This window comes from Gorilla gorilla, chromosome 15 (assembly GCF_029281585.2).
Source record: "Gorilla gorilla gorilla isolate KB3781 chromosome 15, NHGRI_mGorGor1-v2.1_pri, whole genome shotgun sequence".
In the NCBI taxonomy this organism is placed as follows: Eukaryota; Metazoa; Chordata; class Mammalia; order Primates; family Hominidae; genus Gorilla; species Gorilla gorilla.
The window spans coordinates 19,444,462-19,462,174 of NC_073239.2; the positions used below are offsets into that span (position 1 = coordinate 19,444,462).

Below are 17,713 nucleotides of genomic sequence, written 5' to 3' on the forward strand. Positions count from 1 at the left end.
CAATTGCATTTTCAGCTCTAGAATTTCTGCTTGACTCTCCTTAATTATTTCCATATCTTTGTTAAATGTATCTGACAGAATTCAAATTCCTTCACTGTGTTATCTTGAATTTCTTTGAGTGGCCTCAACACAGCTATTTTGAATTCTCTGTCTGAAAGGTCTCATATCTCTGTTTCTCCAGGATTGGTCTCTGCTTCCTTATTTAGTTCATTTGATGAGGTCATGTCTTCCTGAATAGTGTAAATGTATATTTTCTTTGGTATCTGGGCATTGAAGAGTTAGGTATTTATTGTAGTCTTCACTGTCTGGGTTTATTGTAGCTGTCCTTCTTGGGAAGGCTTTCCAGATATTTGAAAGGACTCAGGTGTGACCTAAGCTATATCTGCTTTAGAGGGAACCCCAAGACTAGTAATGCTGTGGTTCTTGCAGACTCACATAGGTACAACCTTGATAATCTTGGACAAGATCTGGAAGAATTCTCTGAAATACCAGGCAGAGATTCTTATTCTCTTCCCTTACTTTCTCCCAAACACACAGAATCTCTCTCTCTGTTCTATGACACGTAAATCTGGGGGTAAAGTGACATAAGTATCCCTGTGGCCACCACCACTATGACTGTGTAGGGTCTGACCTGAAGCCAGCACAGCATTAGATCTCGCCCAAAGCCTGCTGTAGTAACTCCCTGGCTACAGCCCACGTTTGCTCAAGACCCTTGGACTCTACAGTCAGCAGGAGGCAAAGGAAGCCAGGCCTATGTCCTTCCTTTCAGGGTGGTGAGATCCCCCAGGCCCCAGGTGGGTCCTGAAATGCCATACAAGAGTCAGGGAGTAGAGTAAAAAACGCGGCAAGTCTACCAGGTGTTCTATTGTACTATGGGTGAGCTGGAACTCAAAGCACAAGACTCAGTCCTTCCCTCCCCTTTCCAAAGGCAGAGGCGCCTTACCCCGTAGCCACTGCCACCCCAGGCCATGAGGAGTACCACCAGACCACCGTCAATCTTCCCTTACAGCCCAAGTTCTCTTAAGTTAGCTTGTCATGAATGCTTTCTGGGTTGTGACTCACCCTTAAGGGAAGTGTTCTCCTCTCTGGCCCAGAGCAGGTCCAGAAATGTCATCCAAGAGTCAAGTTCTGGAATCAGGGACTCCAAGAGCCCACTTAGTGTTCTACCCACCGGTGGCAATGCTGGTATCTAAGGTACAAAACAAAGTCCGTCCGCTTTACTTTTCCAACTACTTTTCTCAGACAGAAAGAGTTTTGCGTCATAGCCATCACAGCTGGTAATGTGCTAAGTCTTACCTAAAGCCAGCAAATCTCAGAGGCTCACTCAACACCCTTGATGTAGTACCTGGGTATCACTGCTGATTATGCAGGGCCCAAGGGCTCTTCAGTTAACAAGTGATGAATGCTGCCAGAAATGGGTCCTTTCCTTCAAGGCAGTGAGTTCCCTTCTGGCCCAGGGTGTGTTTACAAATGTCATCTGGGAGCTAGGACGTGGAGTGGGGCTCACAACTCTGACTGGTGCCCTATTCTGCTGTGGCTGAGCTGATATCCTTGATGCAAGATAAAGTCCTCCTCACTCGTCCCTCTCCTCAAGCAGAAGGAAAGGGTCTCTTTTGGAACTGGGAGCTACGCAGCCTGGGGTTACATGAGGGGTGATGCCAGCACTCCATTGGTTGCCCCAGCTGGTGTCTCAGTATGTCACATGCCCCCCAACCACAGTCCACTGTTTCTGGGCCTAGTTTAGCACTAGAACTCTCCTAAGAGTTGCAGTCCTTATGGCCTAGACTACCTTTCAAGTTTATATGGAGACATAGAGTGCTGCAGACCTCAGTGGCAAGGTTTGAAGGCACTCAAATTTGGACCACTGGGATCAGCAATTCCCCTCTGGCTAGGGCTGCTTTAAATGTTCCCTCCGTGGGTGGGCATCAGCTGAGTCTGGTCTGCTTTTCCTTTCTGCCCTAACAGGACAGTACTGAGTTCAATGTTTCATAATTGTTGTGTTTTCTCTCCCCGTTCCCAGAGAAACTCTCTGCACTATGCCACCCCTGCTGGGAGTGGGGAAGCAGTGGCAGTGACTTAGGATTGTTTTTTGATCTCTTCAGTACCTCTTTCAGCAATATGAAGTTAAAACCAGGTAGTATGTGTGCTCACTTGATTTTTGGCTCTCATGAAAGTGTTCTTTTTCTGTGTAGATAGTTAACTTGGTGTCCTTGTCTGGGGGGTGGGGGGGTGGGTGGGCAGTGGAGCTTTCTATTCCATCATCTTGCTCTGCCTCCTCATCTCCTATGCTTGTTTTCATCTTTATCCTTTGTAACATCTGAAACAGCCTTTGCAAAGATTATGACAGTGAAGGAAATCAAGCATGGCTGACTCCATCTTGCTTCTAGCTTCTCAGGCTGGCTGTACTCACCTTTCCTGGGTGTAGGCCAAGATAATCATGGCAGAAATTTAGTTTATAGTTTAATTTTGAAGCAGGAATGATAATACTACCTGCCTAAAATGAAACCCTACTTATTCAGGTACCAACACCACTTTTGTAAAACTAATGAAAGGCCACAGAATTAGGATTATAGGAGAGACCTAAATTCTGCTACAATGTAGCTGTAGTTAAATGATAACCAGACATTGCCATCTCGCTTGCCTTTCTATAATCCCTTGCTGTCAGCAGTCATGTGGCCAGAGGTCACAAGGTTTGTGACTTTCCCTATTGCTCCTTTAGATGACTCAACCAGTCCTGCGGCCCCCACTGAGAGGCCAACTCAGCACACACATTCTCCATATCCCTATGATTTCATCGCGTCAGCAAAACTCATTCTCTAGCCCCCTGCCCACCTAATCTTCAAGCCTAAAGGAGACTGATTAGAGGAATCCCGCCAGTCCATCTACTTGGCTAGTTCTGCATTGATAAACCTCTCTACTGCAACAGCATAGTCTCAGTGAATTGGCTTTGACTGTGCAGTGAACAGGAAGAACCCAATGGGCGATTAAACATCCTTTATAAATAACCACTAAATGACTTTCCCTGAGTTCTGTGAGCCGCTCCAGCAATTTAATCAAAACTAAAGAGAAGGTAATGGAAACCCTAACTTGTGACTGGTGTCAAAAGGGATGAGCCATTAAAAAAAAAAGTGGGGCGATGGGGCAGTCTTGGGGAGTGGGCACCCAACCTGTGGGTTCTGAGACTATCTCCAAGTACACAGTGTCAGAATTGAATTGGGGGATATCCAGTTGGTGTCCACTGCTTGTTGGTGGGGAAAAACTCCCTGACATTTAGTCACAGAAGTCTTCCACATTGATTAGTGTGCTGTGAGAGAAGAGGGAAACACAGTTTGAGCGTTTTTCAAAAACACACACGTACAAGATATTATTAAATTAAAGAGGGAAGCTACAAAACAATAGAGCACATCCATTTGGCAGGGTGCAGTGGCTCACACCAGTAATCAGTACTTTGAGAGGCCAAGGTGGGAGGATCGCTTAAGGAGCAGAGTTTAAGACTAGTCTGGGCAACATAGGGGGACCTCATGTCTACCAAAAAAAAAAAAAAAATTAAAAATTAGCCAGGTGTGGTGGCACACTTGTAGTCCCAGCTACTTGGGAGGCTGAGGTGGGAGGACTGCTTGAGCCCAGGAGGTCAAGGCTGCAGTGAGCCACGTTTGCACCACTGTACTCCAGCCTGGGCAACAGAGTGAAACTCTGTCTCAAATAAGCAAATAAACGAAAACCATGTGTATATATTATCTAATTTCTTTTCTTTTCTGTTTTGAGACGGAGTCTTGCTCTGTCACCCAGGATGGAGTACAGCGACGTGATCTCAGCTCACTGCAACCTCCGCCTCCTGGGTTCAAGCGATTCTCCTGCCTCAGTCTATGGAGTAGCTGGGATTACAGGCGAGCGCTACCATGCCCAGGTAATTTTTGTATTTTTTAGTAGAGACGGGGTTTCACCATGTTGGCCAGGCTGGTCTCAATCTCCTGACCTCACGTGATCCTCCTGCCTCAGCCTCCCAAAGTGCTGGGATTACAGGGTTGAGCCACCATGCCCAGCCTTATATTATATAATTTCTAAAATAACAAAAGGTTAAGAAAAAAGGCAATAATAAAAAATACAAAGGGATGAAATCACACAATTGCCAAATGCTCCAACTGGAAGACAGAGATGTCCCACTGGATTTTTAAAAATCCAAATCTATGCACAGATTAATCAAAAGAAAGCTGACATAGCTATATCAAAATAGAAAGAAGTCACAAATAGGAAAAGACACTGGAAACATAACAACTAAATATAACATCAGCTCTGGATTAGTTCCTAGAATAGGAAAAGAACATTTACAGAAAATCTAGTGATATGTAGATAAAGTTTACAGTTTAATAAGTAGTATTATTAATTAAATTATATTTTGTAATTTTATTCAACTTATTCAAATTTATGCAATATTTAGTGAATTACTCAGTGAAACCACAATATTAGTGTTCTGGTTTTGATCACTGCACTATGATTTTGCATAATGATAATGCCAGAAGTAGAGTGACAAGGCCAGGCACAGTGGCTCATGCCTGTAATCCCACCACTTTGGGAGGCTGAGGCGGGAAGACCACTTGACAACAGGAGTTTGAGACCAGCCTGACCAACATGGTGAATCCCCATCTCTACTAATACAAAAATTAGCCGGGCATGGTGGAATGAACCTGTAATCCCAGCTACGCAGGAGGCTGAGGCAGGAGAATCACTTGAACCCAGGGGGCAGAGGTTGCAGTGAGCCGAGACTGTGCCACTGCACTGTAGCCTGGGTGACATAGTGAGACCCTGTCTCAAAAAAATTAAAAAACAAAAATATTTTGACGGTGGCTACATGGGTGCTCACTTTTTATTCATTCATTAAACTGTCCATGTATGTTTTATATACTTTTCATGTATTACTTGCTATGTTTTCTAAAAGTTAATTGATCTATACTATCTACATTAATTGATCTATGTTTTCTAAAAGTTAATTTCTCTATATTATTTATTTATATTTTCATTTATTTATTTTTTCTGCTTTTCAAAACTTGTTACTCAGCAGTAAAATCCTCAAAACTATGAAGATAGGAAACTGGTATGCTTCAATAGACAATAAAATAATACACAGCATTAAGGATTCCAGTAAAACGATTCTTCTTGTACTCAAGCAGCTTCCAAAACTTATAAAACCAAGCATATTAAAAGTCATTCTCCAAGTACTATTTATACATAATCAAACCATCCTAACACAGAACTGCAAATTCATAACAAGAATAGATTACCTGACTATATGCATCCAAAATAGTATAAAATCTAAATTAAAAATGCTTTCAATGCAGCCAATATCTGAATCAGAGATGCTCATGCCAACAGCCTAAAGCAGATCTAAGGTAAACATGTCATATTGGTCATCTACTATAAAAAAACACCAAATCAATCCTTCAAAGTTATAATTTCTTTACGTTGCCAGCTTAGAAATAAAACAAACACCTAGCAATTAAATTATAACCAAAAACAAGTATGGGATTTATAGTTAAAACTGTTAATAATTGGTTTTTCAAGATATAAAAATAGTATGCCCTCAGCCTGGCATGGTGGCTCACACCTGTAATGCCAGCACTTTGGGAGGCTGAGGTGGGTAGATCACCTGAGGTCAGGAGTTCAAAACCAGCCTGGCCAATGTGGTAAAACCCCATCTCTACTAAAAATACAAAAATTAGCCAGGCATGATGGCACATGCCTGTAATCCCAGCTACTCGGGAGGCTGAAGCACAAGAATCGCATGAACCTGGGAGGCAGAGGTTGCAGTGAGCCAACATCGTGCCACTGCACTCCAGCCTGAGCAACAGAGAGAGACTCCATCTCAAAAAATAATAATAATAATAATAATATCATGTCCTCAAATAAGTTTAAACTGATAAAAACAGATTAAAGCTTTTCTGATATTAATGAATAGTGTAGTTGTCTATTGCTACCTATATTAGTCTGTTTTCACACTGCTGATGAAAACATACCCAAGACTAGGCAATTTACAAAAGAAAGAGGTTTAACAGACTCACAGTTCCACATGAATCGAGAGGCCTCACAATCATCATGGAAGGTAAAAGGCACATTTCACATGGCAGTGGCAGGAGAGAATGAAAGCCAAGCAAAAGGGTTCTATAAAACCATCAGAACTCACCTGGACTTATTCACTACCAGGAGAACAGTATGGGGGAACTGCCCCCATGATTCAAGTATCTCCCACTGGGTCCCTTCCACCACATGAGGGAATTATGGGAGCTACAATTCAAGACGAGATTTGAGTGGGAACACAGCCAAACCATATCATTCCGCCCCTGGTTCCTCCCAAATCTCATGTCCTAACATTTCAAAACCAATCATGCCTTCCCAACAATCCCCCAAAGTCTTAACTCATTTCAGCATTAACTCAAAAGTCGACAGCCCTAAGTCTCATCCAAGACAAGGCAAGTCTTTTCCACCTGTGAGCCTGTAAAATCAAAAGCAAGTTAGTTCCTAGATACAATGGAGGTACAGGCATTGGATAAATACAGCCATTCCAAATGGGAGAAATTGACCAAAATGAAGGGGCCATAGGCCCAATGCAAGTCCAAAATCCAGCAGGGCAGTCAAATCTTAAGGCTCCAAAATTATCTCCTTTGACTCCACGTCTCATATCCAGGTCACACTGATGCAAGAGGTGGGTTCCTACATCTTGGGCAGCTCTGCCCCTGTGGCTTTGCAGGGTACAGCCTCCCTCCCAGCTGCTTTCACGTGTCAGTGTTGAGTGTCTGAGGCTTTTCCAGGAGCATGGTGCAAGCTGTCAGTGGATCCACCATTCTGGGGTCTGGAGGATGGTGGCCCCCTTCTCACAGTTCCACTAGGCAGTGCTCCAGTAGGGACTTTGTGTGGGGGATCCAATCCCACATTTCCCTTATGCACTGCCCTACCAGAAGTTCTCCATGAGGGCCCCATCCCTGTAGCAAACTTCTGCCTGGATATCCAGGCATTTCCATATATCCTCTGAAATCTAGGCGAAGATTTGCAAACGCCAGTTCTTGACTTCGGTGCACTCACAGGCTCAACATCACATGGAAGCTTCCAAGGTTTCGGGCCTGCGCACTCTGAAGCCATGGCCTGAGCTCTACATTGGACCCTTTCAGCCAAGGCTGGTGTGTCTGGGACACAGGGTACCAAGTCCTTAGACATAGCATGGGGACCCTGAGCTTGGTCCATGAAACCATTTTTTCCTCCTAGGCCTTTGGGCCTATGATGGGAGGGGCTGCCATGAAGACCTCTGACATACCCTAGGGACATTTTCCCCATTGTCTTGGGGATGAACATTTGGCTCCTTGTTACTTAGGCAAATTTCTACAGCTGGCTTGAATTTCTCCTCAGAAAATGGGTTTTTCTTTTCAACTGCAGGGTCAGGTTGCAAATTTTCTGAACTTTTATGCTCTGCTTCCCTTATAAAACTGAATGTGTTTCAGGCACATGTATGTTTATATGGTACTATTCACAATAGCAAAGACTCAGAATCAACCCAAATGTCCAACAATGATAGACTGGATTAAGACAATGTGGCACATTTACACCATGGAATACTATGCAGCCATAAAAAAGCATGAGATCATGTCCTTTGCAGGGACATGGATGAAGCTGGAAACCATCATTCTGAGCAAACTATCACAAGGACAGAAAACCAAACACCGCAAGTTCTCACTCATAGGTGGGAACTGAACAATGAGATCACTTGGACACAGGGTAGGCAACATCACACACCGGGGCCTGTTGGGGGATGGGGAGCTGGCGGGGGACAGCATTTGGAGAAACACCCAATGTAAATGATGAGTTGATGGATGCAGCAAACCAACATGGCACACGTATACCTATGTATCAAACCTGCACTTTGTGTACATGTACCCTAGAACTTAACGTATTAAAAAAAAAAAACTGAATGTGTTTAACAGCAGCCATGTCACCTCTTGAAAGCTTTGTTGCTTAAAAATTTCTTCCACTGGCTGGGTGCAGTGGCTTATACCTGTAATCCCTGCACTTTGGGAGGCCGAGGTGGGTGGATCACCTGAGGTCAGGAGGAGTTCCAGACCAGCCTGGCCAACATGATGAAATCCCATCTCTACTAAAAATACAAAAAATTAGTTGGGCGTGGTACTGCGTGCCTGTAATCCCAGCTACTCAGGAGGCTGAAGCAGGAGAATCACTTGAACCCAGAGGTGGAGGTTGCAGTGAACTGAGATCGTGTCACTGCACCCCAGCCTGGACAATAAAAGCAAAACTCCGTCTCAAAAAAAAAAAAACAAAAAACTTATTCCATCAGATATCTTAAATCATCTCTCTCAAGTTCAAGTTCCACAAATCTCTGGGGCAGGAGCAAAATGCCGCCAGTCTCTTTGCTTTTGCTACAGTTCTCAACAAGTTCCTCATTTCTATCTGAGACCACCTCAGCCTAGACTTTATTGTCTATCAGCATTTTGGGCAAAGCCATTCAATAAGTCTCCAGGAAGTTCCAAACTTTCCCACATTTTCCTGTCTTCTTCTGAGCCCTCAAAACTATTCCAGCCTCTGCTTGTTACCCAGTTTCAAAGTCACTTCCACATTTTCAGGTATCTTTTCAGCAGCACCCCACTCTACTGTACTAGTCCATTTACTGTGTTAGTCTGTTTACTGTGTTAGTCCGTTTTCACGCTGCTAATAAAGACATACTTGAGACCAGGCAATTTACAAAAGAAAGAGGTTTAATGGGCTCGCAGTTCCACGTGGCTTGGGAGGCCTCACAATCATCGTGAAAGGTGAAAGGCACATCTCACATGGCGGCAGCAAAAAAGAATGAAAGCCAAGCAAAAGGGGTTTCCCCTTATAAAACCATCACATCTCATGGACTTATTCACTACCATGAGAACAGTATGAGAGAAACCGCCCCTGTGATTCAATTGTCTTCCACTGGATCCCTCCCACAACATGAAGGAATTACGGGAGCTACAATTCAAGATGAGATTTGCGTGGGGACACAGGCAAACCGTATCACTACTTAACACATTAAACCCAAATTCAACAGCTTAAAACAATACACATTTGCAATCTCACCGTTGCTAAAAATCAGAAATTGAGTGTTGCTTAGCTAAGTCCTCCAGCCCAGGGTCTCTCAAAAGGCTGGAATCAAAGTGTCAGCCAGGGGTGCAGTCATCTCAATGTTCAACAGGGAGAGGATCTGCTTCCAAACTCTCTCGGTGGTCGCTGGCAGGATTAATATCCCTGAGGGGGCTGGGTGCAGTGGCTCACGTCTGTAATCCCAGCACTTTGAGAGGCCAAGGTGGGCGGACCACGTGGTCAGGAGATCAAGACCATCCTGGCTAACGTGGTGAAACCCTGTCACTACTAAAAATATAAAAAATTAGCTGGGCGTGGTGGCATGTGCCTGCAGTCCCAGCTACTTGGGAGGCTGAGGCAGGAGAATTGCTTGAACCCGGGAGGCGGAGGTTGCAGTGAGCCAAGATCGCACCACTGCTTTCCAGCCTGGGCGGCAGAGTGAGACTCCATCTCAAATAAATAAATAAATAAATGCCTGAGGTTTTTTAGACTGAGAACCTCAGTTCCTTACTGGCTGGAGGTCCCCTTCAGTTCCTTGACAGGTGGGCCTTTTCACAGGTCAGTTCACAACATGACAGCTGACTTCCTCAAGGTGAGTGAGCAACAGAGTGCCAGCAAAAAGGGAAGTCACAGATTTTGTAATCTAATCTGAGAAGTGACATCACACCATTTTTGCCATATTCTAGTAGAAGTGTGCCTCTAGGTCTAGTTCACCCTCAAGAGGAAGGAACTACACAAGAGTGAACACCAAGGTCATTTTAGAAGGCTCCCTATCACAGGTAGTATAATGGAAAAAGCAACTGGAATAAAAATGAGAAAAAAAATAGGTTCTAGTAATTATGTGACTAAACTGAGAAGGTAGCCTAAATGACCCCTACGGTCTCTTGGCAGTCTTTTGAAAAAGATTACCAGAGATTAGAGATACTTCATCAAAATGCCTCATTTCACAAAAGAAAGCTGAGTTCCAGGAAAAGTTAAAACAAACAGGTAGTGAGCCACACTTATTTTGCTCTTATGCCCAGTGCTCTTTCCACTACAGTAAACTGTTTTTGTAATTAATGCTCTAAAACAGTTCTATCTTCTCTTTATGACAGTCTCAAAATCTAATAAATCCAATAGAGAGAATAATAATACAATGCTGACAAAAGCAGCTACAATTGATTAATCTTGTGCATTATCTCTTTTTCTCTCATCAACCCTAAAGCCATCTCTAGATGGTACGTGAAGTTGCAAGTGAAAGTGAGTCATCTGCCCATCCCCAGTCCCAGGTAGCTGGACGTACTAGTAATAAGATTTGCTGGAAATAAATTATAAAAGCAACAAATAAGCAATAGACAAATACATTCACCTTGAACACACAGTCACCCTAAATATGGTAAACAAGATTAAATGTAACCTAAATAAAGTATCTAAAAACTGCAACCAGAAAAGGCAAGGTTTGTTAGTAATGAAATCCTGGAAAATTGTCCCAGAAGTCAACAATGGCAACGTAGTGCAGGCAATATGCAGGGGAGAAGGTACGGTCGGAAGCTAATGACTACAACTGGACTCACAAATACATCCTTACTAATATGAAAGCATCACCTAAGGATGATGGTAGAAATTACATATTTGTGCCACATAAATTCCCTATTTGCTCCCTTATGAAGTCTGAAGCCCTGGAGGGAGGGGACTCCCTTGTCTGAGAATCCCTTCTACTGGCACATGCCCTTTATTACCCATAATAATTTGTAGTGACTCCAAGCTGATTCAAGGAGTGCCATAAAAAACACTGCATATGAACACAATTGCTTTGTGTGGGACTTATAAAGCAGGAAGGTATTTACATTAGTCATTGTGTGTGTGTTTGTGTGTGTGTGTGTGTGTGTGTGTGTGTAATGAAATGCAGTATGTACTGGATCCAGAATTTCTATATGAGAAAAGCTTACTTAACTGCAATGAATTGATAGTGGAAGGTGAGGCCCCTCTTAAATCTATCTGCATAACAATCAAGTAAGACTAAAAAAAACAATTATACATATCAAAGAAAGGATCACACTGATGAAATTACCCTCACACCCTTCATTAGTATTAGCATATATCTAAATGTGCACTAAATTCACTTCTATAAATTACTTAAAAACAAGAAAGGGGCTGGTGCAGTGGCTAATGCCTGTAATCCTGGCACTTTGGGAGGTCGAGGCAGGAGGACCTGAGGCCAGGGGTTGGATACTAGCCCGGACAACAAAGGTAGACTCTGTCTCAACAAAAACAGAAAACAAAATAGCTAGGTGTGATGTTGAGCACCTGCAGTCCTATCTACTTGGGAGGTTGCAGCAGGGAAGACAGCTTGACCCCAGGTCAAGGTTACAGTGAGCTATGATTGCACCACTGTACTCCAGCCTGAGTGACAGAGCAAGATCCTGTTTCTAAAAGCAACAACAAGAACAACAACAAAAACCTGGAAAGTGTTAGCTAAAAATGTTAACATGGATGGTGGGCTGAATGGTATTAAAGTAAAATTTTGGGCAATACTGAGCAAAAGGCAGGGGGCCAAGAGTAAAAGATGAACTGGGCAGCCCAAAGAGACATTTAAGGAAGAAAGGGCCTTCATCCTGGGAAGAGGTGTCACAGTTGAGCTTCACGGCCCAAGTCAATGGCTATTACTTCCTATATCATGAGTGTACTCAATCACTAGATAAAAATGTCAGAAAACCCAAGATGGAACAGCTCAAAGGACAAAACGCACCTCAAAATATTACAGGCCGGGCGCGGTGGCTCACGCCTGTAATCCCAGCACTTTGGGAGGCCGAGGCGGGCGGATCACGAGGTCAGGAGATCGAGACCATCCTGGCTAACATGGTGAAACCCCGTCTCTACTAAAAATACAAAAAATTAACCGGGCGTAGTGGCGGGCGCCTGTAGTCCCAGCTACTCGGGAGGCTGAGGCAGGAGAATGGCGTGAACCCGGGAGGCGGAGCTTGCAGTGAGCTGAGATTGCGCCACTGCACTCCAGCCTGGGCGACAGAGCCAGACTCCGTCTCAAAAAAAAAAAAAAAAAAAAATATTACAATAAGTATATTATATATTTTTACATATTTTTACTCAAACTATCCAGAACTGTCTAGACATTCATCCTTTTCTTTCCTAGCCTTTTAAATAATATCAAAGAAAGACTGTCTCTTCTTTCTTTTCTCACTTCTTACCTGTCTTTTGTTCTTCAGATTTACAGGGTGAGGAGAAAGTGGGAGAAGTAAAAACAATTCAGACAAGAATCAAACTGGCCTCTAATTAGTCTTAAGGTAAAACTGGTAAACCAAATAAAGTATGTTTAGAGACCTGAAATTCAACACCAAAACACTATAACACATGCTGCTTTACAATACTGGCCAGGTGTGGTGGCTTGTGCCTGTAATCCCAGCATTTAGGGAGGCTGAGGAAGGAGGATCACTTGAGCTCAGGAGTTTAAGACCAGCCTGGGCAACATGGTAAACCCCATCTCCACAAAAAAATATTAAAATTAGCCTGGGCATGGTGGTGTGTGCCTGTAACCCTAGCTACTTGGGAAGCCGAGGTGAGAGGATCACTTCAGCCCAGGAGGCAGAGGCTGCAGTGAACCGAGATCACCCCACTGCACTCCAGCCTGGGTGACAGAGGTACACCTTGTCTCAAAAAAAAAAAAAAAAAAAAAATATATATATATATATATATACACACACACACACACACACACATAGATAGATAGATAGATATAGTATTATGGATCTATATTTCTCTAATATAGCCCATCTCAGTTACTGATTTCACATCCAACCAATTGGCAAAAGATTGAACAAACATTTTTCAATAGAGCAGGGGTTAGTACACTATGGCCCACAACTCAAATCCAGCCAGAGGACTGTGTTAAAAAAAAAAAACACAACTAACTGGGAAACCATTAGGTTGAGACAGCTCCAGCACTTTGGGTTCCTATGTAAACAAACCAAAACCCAACTCAATGTAAACAGTAAAACTAAACTTGAGTTTAATCAATCAGAAACCACCAAACAACTTCTAACTAGAGACATTCCACTGTTACCAATCAAATATTTTCTGTTTCCATAAACACCTTATAAACGTTTTCCCCTCACACCCTCTTGGTGGAGTCTTGAATAACTTGTGGTCTGGTGATACCCAATTTATGAAATTGCTGAATGCTCATATAAACTCTAAAATTTCCATGTGCCTAAAGTTATCTTTTAACAACTGTTTTTGTATAACCCATGAGCTAAGAATGGTTTTTACATTTTTAAAGGGTTGGGAACAAAGTAAAGAGGAAAAAAACAGAAAAGAATGTGTAACAGAGACTGTACAGCCTGTACAACCTAAAATACAGGTAGTCCGAGCTTCACACATTACTTGGTTAACTGAAACTCTACAAAGCGAGGGCTGCCTACACTTATTGTCTGGTCCCTTACAGAAATAGAGGATATCCAAATGCCAGTAAACACATGAATATGTGTTCAATACCATCAGTCATTAGGGAAATTATGGGAAAACCCTAATGTTATGTCACTATATTCCTACTAGAATGGCTAAAATGAAAAAGACAGTGTGAAATGTTGCAAGCATTTGGAGGAACCAGAATTCTCAAGCTGCCACTGAAGTATAAATCGACACAATATGAAAAACTTTTCAGTAGTGTATACCACAAACACACATCTGCCTATCCTGTAACACAGTAATTTTCTAGTAGGCATATACACAATAAAAATGTACATATGGCCAGGCGCGGTGGTTCACACCTGTAATCCCAGCACTCTGGAATGCTGAGGCAGGTGGATCAGCTGAGGTCAGGAGTTCGAGACCAGCCTGACCAACAAGGTGAAACCCTGTCTTTACTGAAAATACAAAACTTAGCCAGGCGTGGTGGTAGGCACCTGTAGTCCCAGCTACTCAGGAGGCTGAGACAGGAGAATTGCTTGATCCCGGGAGGCGGAGGTTGCAGTAAGCCGAGATCGCGCCACTGCACTCCAGCCTTGGTGGCAGAGCGAGACTCCATCTCAAAAAAAAGAAGAAAAAAAAAGTATACATAATTTCATCAAAATATTTCTAAAAATCTTTATAGCAGCCCTATTGGTAATAGCCAAAAACTAGAAATACTATACATAGAGCATGAGAATAACAAACTGCTACATAACTTGAATAAATCTCACAAATAAAATATTGAGCAAAAATCAGAAACTAAGGACTAAATACCATATTACTCCATTTATATAAAGTAAATAATAGGTGAAATTCATTGATAATGTTGGAAGTCCAGATAATGATTACCTTTGGAACCATGAAGTGGGGCTTCCAGGATGCAATAATGCTCTTTCCTGATCTAGATACTGGATACATGGGTATTTACACTTTGTGAAAATTCACCGAGCTGTACACTTACGATTCATGCACTTTTCTGTATGTCTTTATACTTTAAATATTAACGCAATAAAAATATCTCTATAAACTCTACTCCTTTGAAGGAAAATTGTATACATCTCCCATTCATTTTGCTGATTGCCATCATTACCTCCCATCAATGACATGTCTTGATTCCTATTCCTCACATTAAAAATTAAACTGTTTTAATTAATTTTATTGGCATACGATTGCATAGAATGATTATGTAATTGTCATTTTAGATTAACTCCATACCACATCACAAGGAAAAACTTTGAAACGACAATAATTTGTGATAGTATATTCAAGTTATCTGGGGAAGAAAAAAACACCTCCTTGAAATGTAGTTTTGTTTGGCCCTTTGTTTTGGCTTATTTCTATCTACTACCACTGTGATTTAACCTGCATAAAATGCTCAAAGGAGCTTTTCCAAACGCGTGTGTTTGTGGAAAGTTGTTCCTTTCTACCATCCTTGTCTAATAATGCGGCTGTCTTGTTCCCTCCATCCATAGAGCTTAAAATGCTTCCCAAACGTTGCACCAGGTCCAGGGACATTGTGAACCAAAAAAAAAAAAAAAAATTCTAACTATCTTTTTACAGCGTGGCTCAGCGCGCTTAAAGACGCCCCTCATTCTTCGCCCACACTTCCACGTGTGAGAAATGAAATATAAAACGACTCTCTCATGGGCACAGAGTCGATCAGAGGTTGAGCGAGGACTGGAACCTTCTGACTAACCGCGACTTAAGGGAAAAAAAACAAAAAAAAAAAATACACCCTTGAATAAATGCTCAGCTGCTCAGGTCCAGTATTAGGAAACTGGAGACAATACCAAAACCATACCCAGAAAGAGCTGTCTGCCACCTGAGGACCCCACGACACTGACCTTCGAGAGAGCCCCATCACTCCCGGCCACGCGGGGTCAGCATTCACTAAGTACAGACTCCGCGCGGCCCCTTCTCCTTCTCCAAGGAAAAGTCTGCGGCCGAAAACTCCAGGGCTGATCTGTGCCCACCACTATCATTCTCCGTTGCCCAAACCTCCCTGCCCAACCGTTTACCTGAGATGCGCCTGGCATAGCCCGGGGAGTCGACACTGCTCGCTCGCCGAGTTTCTCAGGCCGAGTGCGCAGCCACCGCGTCAGCCAATCGCCACTGCCTCAGAGCCTCCTGGCTCGAGACTCACCCACAGACGATCCGGCGGAGGAGCGGGGCGGCGCGCGAGGGCCTACGGGGCGGCGGCGGCGCGCCGCAGGGGAGAGCGCAGGCGGCGCGCACCGGGCATGCGCGTGCCGCGCTGCCGGGCCGCGAGGCGGGGCCTCCAGGAGAAAAAGAGAACTTGGGAAGAAGGCCTAGGAGGAGTTCGGAGAGAAAGTAGTCGAACTTAGTCGGCTGCGGTGGCTGCCCTAACGGGACGCTTATGGTTGTCGAATCCAAGACGACGAGCGCACAACGCTCTTTCTCTTCTGAAAGAGCAAAACGTTGTCTGGACAAAACCTAATAGGACTAGAAGAGGGAGAACGCGGAACTAAAAACGGTGTCTTGTGGCCTCATACTTGGCCTCGTCGAGTTTTCCCAGGACCTGTCGAAGTTGTGCTTTCCTTCTTTGTGTGTGGTTTGGGATGAGAGGTGGGAGGGGCGTGTTTCGAAGCGGCGGTCGAGTGAAAATGGCACCAGATCGGGCTCCGGTTGAGTGAGCAAAAGTACTATCTAGATCCTGGCCAAAGAACGTTTCACACTAAAACCTTGGAGCTGGTGACTTTTTTTTTTTTTTTTTTTTTTTGACTGAAGTGCTGGATGAGATTACGATATGTGAATCCTCTAAGAAAAAATGTTAAACCTTACAGAATTTAAAAATGTCCAAAGTTTTCAATTGGCCTACCTCCGGTGAACTAAGAATGGTATAATTAACTGCTAGTAATTTAAATTTGGGTTTTTTGTTCCATAGTTCAGAATTGCTTTTATAAATGTCACTTTAACTCCTGTTACTCATGATTCCTTCAGACACCAAATACTTAGTGACCACATACCATGTGCCAGGTACTCTTCTGGGTGCTGAGTAATGAGCAATAATATTTTTTAATACACCCCGGAGAATAGGCATAATATGAGATGCTGACGGGTTCCTAAATTTGTGGTTAAAGTTAATGAAAGGAACTTATCCTTTAGTAAATGTACAGAAGAGAGTTTAAAAAACTGAAAAAGGCCGGGCGCGGTGGCTTACGCCTGTAGTCCCAACACTTTGGAAGGCTGAGGCAGTGGGATCGCTTGAGCCCAGGAGTTCGAGACCAGCCTGGACAACATGGCGAGACCTTGACTTTATTAAAAATCAAAAAAATTAGCTGGGCATGATGGTGCATACCCGTAGTCCCAGCTACTAGGGAGGCTGAGGTGGGAGAATCGCTTGAGCCCCAGAGGTGGAGGCTGCAATAAGCTACGATGGCTGGCGCCACTGCACCCCAGCCTGGGGGACAGAGCATGATGCTGTGAAAACTAACAAAATGGAAAAGTTGGATGTAAATTAACTTGGAACAACAGAGGTTATAATATTCACAAAATTTTCGTTATGTATGCTGTAATGAACAGACAGTGTTCTCAAGAAGTTTGTTACAGATTCAGCTTTGAAATGCTTTTTTCTTTTTTGCTTTACTTCAGTCAGGATTTGAATCATATTTATGAACATAAAGTACCATAAAAATCTATGAGACAAAAACAAAGAGTGTACAGTTTATAGAGTAAATACTCCAATCAGGAAGTATATAGCTTGTGCAAAGGCTTAGGGCCAAATCAAATTATGTGTAAAACAAAGGAAAAAGTTGATTTTCCTGGCTAGGAAATAAGAAATAAAGCAGGATAGTGACTACCACAATGAGAACATTCAAACCATGTAATGAATTAGTAGAATAAATTTAGAGAAAAATTATAATATTTTTCATTGAGTAAAGTTCATTTCCTCCTTTTTTTAAAGCCCATTATCTGGGTGCTTACAGTCTCCGGGATAAAGAGAAACCTCATATTTTCTTTCCTTTTAGTAAGCTGATTTTCTCTCTCTCTCTCTCTCTCTGTTTTATGCAGTGAGTTCAAACATTAGGACTAATTCTCCCTATTCTTTTTCCTTTTTCCCCAACATACCTGAAGTAACTCATTAATGTTCTTTCCCTAAACTTTTGATACCACAACAGGTAAGTTTTCCCCTACTCCCCTCCAC

The 17,713-nt window shown here is 43.0% G+C and overlaps 1 protein-coding gene across 28 annotated transcripts in view; it reads right to left on the reverse strand.

Annotated features, from left to right (window-relative positions):
* The window catches only part of MIPOL1 (mirror-image polydactyly 1), a 363,261-nt gene extending 347,137 nt beyond the window's left edge, over positions 1 to 16,124 (reverse strand). For 4 of the 28 annotated variants that reach the window (XM_063697692.1, XM_055360786.2, XM_055360792.2 and 1 more), the window contains exon 1: positions 15,567 to 15,746. The gene's annotated coding sequence lies outside the window, so the exon portion shown is untranslated. Of the gene's footprint in view, positions 1 to 1,062; positions 1,190 to 15,566 lie in introns of all 28 variants that reach the window. The other 24 variants (XM_063697694.1, XM_063697693.1, XM_055360793.2 and 21 more) reach the window with 12 other exon arrangements.
* Between the last annotated feature and the right edge of the window lie 1,589 nt (positions 16,125 to 17,713).